This window comes from Pteropus vampyrus, unplaced genomic scaffold (genome assembly GCF_000151845.1).
Source record: "Pteropus vampyrus isolate Shadow unplaced genomic scaffold, Pvam_2.0 Scaffold92, whole genome shotgun sequence".
NCBI lineage: Eukaryota > Metazoa > Chordata > Mammalia > Chiroptera > Pteropodidae > Pteropus > Pteropus vampyrus.
The window spans coordinates 355,674-365,350 of record NW_011888873.1 but is presented as its reverse complement, the minus strand read 5'-3'; the positions used below and the strand labels follow the sequence as shown (position 1 = coordinate 365,350).

General features: G+C 32.7%; 1 pseudogene; it reads right to left on the bottom strand.

Moving 5' to 3' along the window:
* Positions 1 to 360: 360 nt before the first annotated feature.
* Positions 361 to 479, bottom strand: LOC111742379 (annotated as a pseudogene).
* Positions 480 to 9,677: the final 9,198 nt, after the last annotated feature.

Sequence of the window (9,677 nt, the reverse complement as noted above, 5' to 3'; positions counted from 1 at the left end):
ACTTGCGTCAGTTTCAAGCACCAGATGGTGGATCTCACAAGCCAGCTGAGTCAGCTCCAGCATACCATCATATGGCCAAATAGTTTTCCAGAGAGATTTAGCCCTACCCACCCTACCTGCGGTGCATGAGAATTCTACTTACTCTATATACTTGCCGGGGACTTTTATTGTTGGGGTAGTGGTTTGTTTATTAGCAATTTCTGATGGGTATGTACTGATATTTATTGTGGTTTTAATTTGTATTTCTCCAACAACTAATGATATATAGTGTCTTTTCACATATTTATGGGCCATTTGGATATACACTTATATGAAGTGCCTATTCAAGCCTACTATCCAATTTTCTTACTTAGTTTCTACTGTGGCCAGCACCTGGTCTTCCTAGGTGGTCTCCCATCTGAGTACTAACCAGGCCCAATCTTGCTTAGCTTCCGAGATCAGACGGGATCGGGCTTGTTCAGCGTGGCAGGGCCGTAGACTCTTTGTCTTATTTTTTATAAATAAATTTCATAAAATTGGGCCTAGACTTGGTATTGCAAACGGAGAGGGTCCACTGAATCTTTTCAAAGAAAACTCTCCTAATCTTTGAAAGCATACATCAGAGAATGACACTCTTTTCTTTTGATGAATAAAAATGGTACAGATCCTTTAAGTTGGAATAAAAATATTCTTTACAAGAGCATACATTTCCCTACATGACATTTACGACTTGATGCCCTTAGCTTCTGCTGTCACCTTATTTACTGGTCCTGTCTCTAGGACATACTGAGCTTACTTCTGCTTCAGGGCCTTTGAACTTGTTCTTTTCTGTGCCTGGAATGAACCCTCAGGTTTGTACATGGCTCTCTGCATCTCATTATTTGGTTCTCTACTAAAATATCCTCAGGGAGGCCTTTTCTGACCATTCAAGCAAAGGTAACCACCCTTCTTAGAAACTCTTTATCCAGTTACCCAGCTTTAATTACATTATAGCATTACTGACTTGAGAAATGGAGCTTGTTTTGAGGTGAGGATGGTTTTTATTCCAATTTTACATGCACAAAAATGGTCAGGACAGGTTATTCATTTCTTGACCAGATGATTATATATACATTGCATTTCTACATGACCTAGTCTCTGTAGAATCACATTAAAAAGAAGCACAAACCTGACTCCAGAAGTTTTGAAGTAATATCTTTGTTTTTTACCTTCTTAAGTCCAGCCCAGGCACTTTACTCTGTCCATAATATAGGAAGTTTACCATACATGCTTTCTAAATATCATTTCTTCTTTCCATAAATATACTTTCATGAAAGCCACACAGACACAGAATAAAATAAAAACTTTCCTTTTTCTTCATGCCATCCTGCTCCTCTGTTTCACTTGCTCCTACCTCTCTCTTAACTCTCATTCAACACACTCTGTGAACCGTCTTCCTCTTCCCCAAACCTCTACCCTATCATACTACACCATCTCCTTACTCTAGGTGCAGTGACTGGGAAAGCGCAGGCTCACAGGTAGCCTACTTTTTGGATTCGGGCTGCAGTGAAGACACCAATAGATGATCTTTCAGACAAGAATTTTGGAATTCAGGGGAGAAACGCTGTGAATGCTGGTATATTAATAATTTGTTTTTTTTTTTTCCTATTACATTGCTGTTGTTAGAATAGCATTGAACAGATATTGGGAATTAAAAGATGAAGCAATAAGAAGGGAGAAACAGAGTGCTCTTGGCATATATGGAAAACGTATGCTATCAAATGATTTTTCAATAGGTAGTGGAGTAACCTAGCTGATTTGTTCATTGCTAATGTAGTGCCAGAAGCCTTACTTATTTATAAACTCTTATTTTATTAAGAATTAACTTGAAAAGTTTAGTCTTCATCTTAAAAGGAGAGATAAAAAGATAATACATAAAATTTAGTTTAGAAAATGACTGAAGGAAATGTCCTCAAACTAGAAGATAAACTGAGATTTGGAGTTAAACATTTTATTGTCAAAAAACCATCACTCCAGGGTATTTCTGAAGGTATAGTATGAAAAGGGTCATCTTCCAAAGGGTGTTCACATTCACTGAAAATCTCATGTTCCTGGGATAGATGTTGATCCATGATGAAATGTCAGAATAAAGATGATCAGACAGAGAGAAAGAGAGAGAAGTACAGACAAAGTAAAAGATAGAGATAGAGAAAAGAACTAAGCATGAGACATAAATGGCTTCTAGATTTCTAGTTTTGTCTTTGATAGTGGCATTTGATTTGATCATAAAAAAAACTTAGAAAAGCCATTTGTATAAATGAAATTTTATAGAACATAATTTTGTTGAAAGCAATTTAGTTAAAAGCAAGTTGGTCAGCAGGTCATTTTGGCTGAAATGATGATATGGCTTACATGAAAATTCCCAGGTACTGGTTTTTCTAGTATTAGTCTTCTTTGGTTCACATTGGGACATTTTGCAGACCTTCATTCATCATTACATATTTTTTTCCAATTTATGAATATTTTTCTACATTTTTGCTTTTTAATATCTTACATTCTTTTAGTCATGTACTTTCATGTTTAACCTATCATTTCTCCTTATTCTCTATCCTTTTGTTTTTACATTTCTAATTCATATTGAATTATTTTTGTACACTCTTTTAAAGATATGACGTTAAAATAAAACACATATCTAACATTTGGTAAATTACCTAAATAAGATATTGTAGATTACAAAATAATAGTATGATCCCATTTGTTGACAAATAAGACAGAAATATTTATATAATACATAAACATATTTTATATTTAGAAAAGTATCTACAGATAATTAAAAAGTTAATGGTTCGTTTGGATAAGTAAAATTCTAGTTATTGTTGCTCTTTTTTTCTTAATTGTATTATGCTATTTTTAAAATGAAACACATTTCTTTGTAATATAAATAGAAAGAATTAATCATTAAGAGCAAATAATTTAAATCTGAAAAATGGGGTTTTTCTGCTTTGAAAATATCAGTTTAAAGACAATTATGCGTATTTGCTTATCTGGCTGTGTTTTTATTTTTGTACAAGGAAAAAAGAAGTAAAACAGTTTTTTTCTGTTTTTTTTTTAAAGTAAGCCAGTTTTGTTTGACATTTGACTTTTTGAAATGTTCAGTCTTCATCAAATTTTGTCTAACATTTCTCTATCAAAAACAAAAGATTGATCATAATTGTTTAAGAATGAATATAAAATACAGGTAAAACATACGTAAATAAACAAGTAATGTAGGAATAATTGGCTAATTGCTATTGAAAAAATAAAGATTATATCTAAAAAATTCTAATATATGGCAAAAATCAAACTCTCTACAACATGCAATAAAATACTCTAAATAAATTATAGTAGGTATCAATATAATGCTATGATCTTATTTCAACAGACAATAAATAAATATTTATATAATATACAATATACACTACATTTTAGAAAAGGATCTGTACAAATATTAAAATGGTTTATAGGTGATTATACACCTATACAATATGCAACGAAATAATTAATACTTAAAAAATCATTTCCTATATATTCATTTTTAACAAATTTCTTATACATATTAATTTTTGAACACATTGTTGAGTTGAAGCGTTAAGTTTCAGCTAACCTGCATTTAGTCAAATATAAGCAAATTTTTCTGCCACATACATTTTTGAATTTATCACGTATTAAACAACCCAGGGCCACTAGAAATCATAACCAATCTAGAGAAAGAATCTTGCAGAATTGGATAGATAATTGAATATGAGAAAAGATAGAGATCTTGGGCATGAGAATTTATTGGGAAACACATAAATGGATTTCAAGGTATCTTCTGAATGTGTACTGTATATTAAGGGAGGAGGCTAGCAATTTCTGGGAACATGAATCTGATTCTGCTAATGTAAGAATGTGTAAGTGAGGAGGTCTTGGTAAGATTATTTTTCCTTTCACAAAAATAGAATTACTTGTTCGTACTTGTAAAAGAAGGCACGTGTAAAGCTATTCACTCCAGGATGATCTAGAATATACACATAGATAGATGTTAATATTATAAATTTTCTGTTAGAAAAATAAAATGTTAAATAAAAACTTTTTTTGTAAGACAAAAAAATTATAAATTTTCATAAATAAGTGAATGGCTATATAATATCTCAAACTATAAAGAACTTCTCTATGGCAGTTGAAAGGTAAAGATCAAAATATAAACATGGAAACATTTTTAAGACCTATTATTTTGAGAAAATAATTCTGCAGAAATATTTATATTATTCCATTTATATTAAAACAATAAAACTATATATTCTCTATGTTCTAACTTTTTATCCATTTATACATGTATCTATGTAAATACATGGAAAATGTTCTGAAGGTTACAAATCACATTGCTTTCATTCCCTCTGGGGAGGGAAATGACATTGGGTGGCAAAGTGGGGTATTTGCACTTTTACCAAATATACTTCAGTATTCCTTGCATTTATTGTATGTAAATATATTTGTGTTACTAGCAGATGTAACAAGTACAAAGAACTTGAGTAGCTCAAATAATGAACTAAATACAACATTTAATATTCTTTTAAATACCCAACATCTAATTGAACCTTCAAACTATTATCTGTTCTGAAAGATATTCTCCCTACCACCACCTCAACTTCCCCCACCACAAGGAAGAAAGGAAAGGGAAAGTGTAAAGATAACTATTATTGAAGACCTATGACAAATCCAGGGATTTCTTAGACTTACAAGGATTTGCTTCTTGTATGAGGTAGAGCCAAATAGAATTGTATCCCTAAAACTATTTGGGAAGGGTTTGGCTAAATTTTACCATAGTATTTCCATGTTCTAGCTAGGAATTGAAACATTAGAATTTTCATTGAGTAAGTTAAAGAATTCTTACAAGTATTTCCTTTGTATGACTTTTCCCTACAAAGTGTTGAGTGATGACCACAGCTAATGAATTAGGATACAATGGTTAGCTAGTTGAAGTTTCCTTTCAAAAATGAATATATTTAAATGCCTCAGGTTGATGAATTCTTGTCTACATATGCAAGATGGATTAGTCAATTATTCAATAAATCAGGGTGAAAAACCTATTACAGAGCAGAGATAGAGGTGAGGGTCATTTCTGTTTCTAAGATTGATGGTTTAAATTAGTTAAACTTACTATCTTCTTAATTTTTCTCACACAAGGATGACCAAACATATAATTTTCTTAATGGGTCAGTGTATGGCATATACAAAACCCTCAATGAATATTTGTTGCAAAAAATTGAACTTAATGTAGGGATGTTTTTAAAACATTTTTATTTGTCTAAAACACTAGCATTTTGTTTACTTTATAACATTTGTTTAACATTCTGTTATATTTTATTTACTCTTTAAAAGGTAAAAATATGTTTTTAATGAATTATTATTTAACATTAATTTTTGAACCACAAGATATCAGGGAGGAACAAACCTGTGGAAGAAGCACTTGAACAGTCTGATTCAAATCTGAGCATTGAATGGACATTTTAAAAGAAATTCACCCAACATTTTCTACATAAGCACCTTCAGAGACATTCCATTTTGAGGGTGACTCGGTTGCTTATGCATTTTTCTCTTTCTTTTCTGTATCAGCATTATACAGCTTATCATGTGCATCTCAGATGTAAAGTAGTTAGTTGTGCCTTTCTCCCAGCCTTTTCTAGGGTGCACAACTACACCATCCTTATCTTACTCTAAAGAGAAGATCTAAAGTAATCTGTCGATTATGGAGTTAATAAGGTGGTTTAACGAGGTTGCTGGATAAAAGATTCAAGGTACTAAAGTTAATTTTATTTTTATACACTAGCAAATAATGCTTACAAATTGCAAGATAAAGGATGCTATGTGCAATGGCAGCAAAAATATGGCATAGGAATAATCTAAAAACAATGCATAAGTCTTTTATGAAGACATTAGCTGAAAGATATCAAAGAAGACCTAAATAAATGAAAGATTAGACTATGTGCCTTGATAGAGAGAACCCAATATCATAAATTTGTCATTTTCTCCCAAAATTGATCCAGATATTCTTGGTATTTCAAATGAAATTTTCAAAATAGTTTTTCATGAAACTGGATAAGCAGATTAAAATATATATAACAAGCAAAGGGTCATAAGTGGCTAGTCACACCTGAAGAAGATTAGGTTAGGAAAACTTGCCCTACCAACTATAATTCTTATTAAAAAATATAGTTATTAATGTAGTGGATATTGATACAAGAAAAGCCATATAGATGAATGCAATGAATAAAGAATCCAGAAACAGAGCCATAAAATTAAGAACTTCTGGTCTTCATAAAACAATAAACAGTGAGAAAATAAGTGAAGTAAGACGTGATATCAGCCACACTTAACATATATAAAGAAATTAACAAACAATTCAATAACAATGTACAAAGGTGTGAGCAAACAGTTCACAAAAGAGGAATCATGAGTTGCTACATGTATAAAACAAAATGTTAAACTTTAATTGGAAATCAGAGGAATAAAGGTAAAATCACAATTAGTTGCAATTTGACACCTAATTTACTGGAAAAAAATTTTAATCTAAGACTATAAGTGCTCAGAAGATTGGGATTCTCATTGATCAGTGGTTCTTTGGGAAAAAAAATTCAGCTTTACCTAGTCAAGGTAAACATGCACATTACCTAAAACACAGCAATTCCATTTCTTGGCATATACTCTGAAGAACTCTTGCCTATATACACCAGGAAACATGTACAATATGTTTAAAGCTGTGTTTGTAGAAAAGCAAAAACCTAGAATCAACTCACTGCTTTTCAAGACCAGAATGAACAAATGAGAGCCACATATTGAAATGAGCATGAGTGTCAAAAAGTTAATATTAAGCAATAAAAGAAAATTACATGTACATAAATATATCTATCTTGTGGTATGATTCCATCATTAGAAAAGTAAAATCTAGCAAAATTAAATAACATGTTGGTTAGGAATATTAATATTTTTACATAAATATAAGTAAATTCAACATAATGGAATAGTAAATGTATTGATAATATACAATGTTGACAAAATAAATATTTGTCTTATTATTGTTCTCTAAACATATACACATTTGGCATATATTTTTAAATAGTATGAAATAATGTGATGAAAAAAAATTAATGAAACTACATCATGAATTCCTTTCTGGGCAAATTACAAAGAGAGTTGAGAGATTTTCCTTCTCTCTGTTTCTAAAAGTGCCCTCTCAAATGTTAAATATAGATTCATGCAGTTTTGGTTAAATTACTTAAACATTGTTTTCAACAAGTTTTCATGCTTTCTTGATTGCTTGTTGTTAAAAAAAGCTCACAAATACCTATTTTTGTTATGTCATTTCAACGTCTATAAACCAGTTAATGCCCCAAAAGCTTGAGTTATTGTTGGATTTATACTTAGTTTTCTTTTTTCATAAATATTTTCTTATTAAAAAATACAGTAATATAATATTAAGTCATTAGAGACAGATGAGAAGTGGGTGGTATCTGAATGGCTGGACCCCATTGGGTATGAGTAGATCTAGCGTACACTAGGTAGAGATACTGTTCTTCAAACAGGAAGTGTGTCAAGTGTGTTGCCTTCCCATGGCTCCTGGAAACAGAAGATCAGCTGCGGAAGGTCCATGTGATGGGGAGCAGAACAGCAAGCAGACTAACAGTACGAAGTAAGCACTGACAAAGGGAATGACTGTGGACAGGCATTTGACTGCCTTGTGTTTCAATTAATCCAGCCCAAGAGAGAGGAAAATGCACAGTCATATCAAAGAACAGACACTGTATCTAAACTGAGATTTCTGAGTAAATACTTGTTATTGTTGACAATTAATGGTTGAGTGAAACCTACACTCCAAAGCATGGATTATTGGCAAGTTTATTTTTAAATCATTATTTTTTTACTCTGACACCTTTGACTGGAAGCCATTGCCTTGGGACAATAGCAAGTTACACATTGAGCTACAAGTGAAATATGCTAATCATATCTTTACTGTTTTATAAAGAATCTCAGAGCAAACAAAAAAATGAATATTACTGATTTGGAGAAAGTACGATAGGGAAAACACTAATGTTGTAGATTTACTAATTTTGACAGCTCTTCTAAAAGCAGGCAGAAGGTATTATTGGTGAGATAGTTTCAAGGAGCCATTTATCATTTAAAGAAAGCATGCAAGCATCAAAAAGCAGTTGGGCTAAAACTTGGGAGAACCAAGGAATTATGAAGCTAAAAAAGAAAAACAGGTAAAAATTCTCTCTATTTCATTTGAGAAGCTCAGAATGAAATACCGTCTCCTAGATAATGGAAGAGAGCAGTTTGATGCAGACAGAAAATGGTACTAAGTGCTCATTACTTTTAACTGTGCAATTTAAATACTCAAGTGCCTCAATGGAAAGAAGATTTAAATAGCAAGCTTTATTGCTATTTGCTCCTAAAAGAAAACGATCTCTACAGATTACCACATTTTGTTAAAGTCAACATGGGGATGAATAGCAATTTTAAGAAGAAGATGGGCATGTGGGAAAACTGAAATGTGAACAAAACAACAGTTGGGCTTTCTTCCGTTGCCTGTTGGTGCTTCGGGAATTCTCTGCAGCTTTGTCTTTCATGATTGCTTAATAAATAAAAATACAGTACGTAGCCTACATATTTGGGGTGTGATTCGCAGAATGGTACTGATTCACTAAGGGACCCTGCCTGGCTCAGTCAGGGAGCACATCTTCTAAGCATCTGAAACCACACAGGCAATTTTCTCAAAGGCCAAGGGTTTTAGTTATTTTGCCAATCATTTACATAGGCCAGCTTAAATTCTGCAGCCATTTGTATTCTTATGCACCTAGATTGAGTAAAATGAATTTGCAGTCTTGAAAGTATTCATCCTTGATATCTCCTTCACACTGACTTTTATTCTTTTCAAACAACTGTGGAGTCTGGGACGCACTGCACACTGTTCATCCAGAAAGCCCATCCATCCTTATTTGCTTTGCTGCCCACCACTCTGCCTTCTCAGTATTGTCCACTGACACTACCATGGGTGGTTTGCAATATTGCTGGGGAAGCAGGCTCTGGAGTAAGGTTGCCTGGTTAAAATTTCCACTCTGCTGTTTGCTCATGTGTAACATTAAGCAAATCACTTAGTTTCTCTGCTTTATTTCCTCACTTCTGAACATTCCTAAAGAAAATAATATATTCTCATAAGGTTACTGTGAGGAACAAATGAACTTAATGCATTGTTTGGTGTGTAGTAAGTATGTAATAAGTGTTAGGTATAATTATCAACATCACGTGTCATTATTATTACTTTATTCCTCCCTGGGTGGAATGGGTTTCTACTGGCAGCCCTAACTCCCTCAATTATGACGAGTGTCAACCATTAGTGACATAGGGAACTAGAACTAGGAGGCCACTGTGTTTCCTAGAGATGGGAATTAATCTGCAGGGGAATTGCAAAATATAGAAACTCTTTAGACAGCTTTCATAACAGTACAACCTTGGTAATATCATATGAATGCCAGGTGATATTTAACTGAAACTAGAGTGGGAGAAAAGCAAAGGGGAGAATTTAAAGACAGATGACATATGCATTATGTCAAAGGACAACTTCAGGTAGAAGTCCCATTGATGTTTTAGAAACCTGGGGATTTTGGTAACAAGGGGTAGATGGCAGCATATCACGGAGTAAA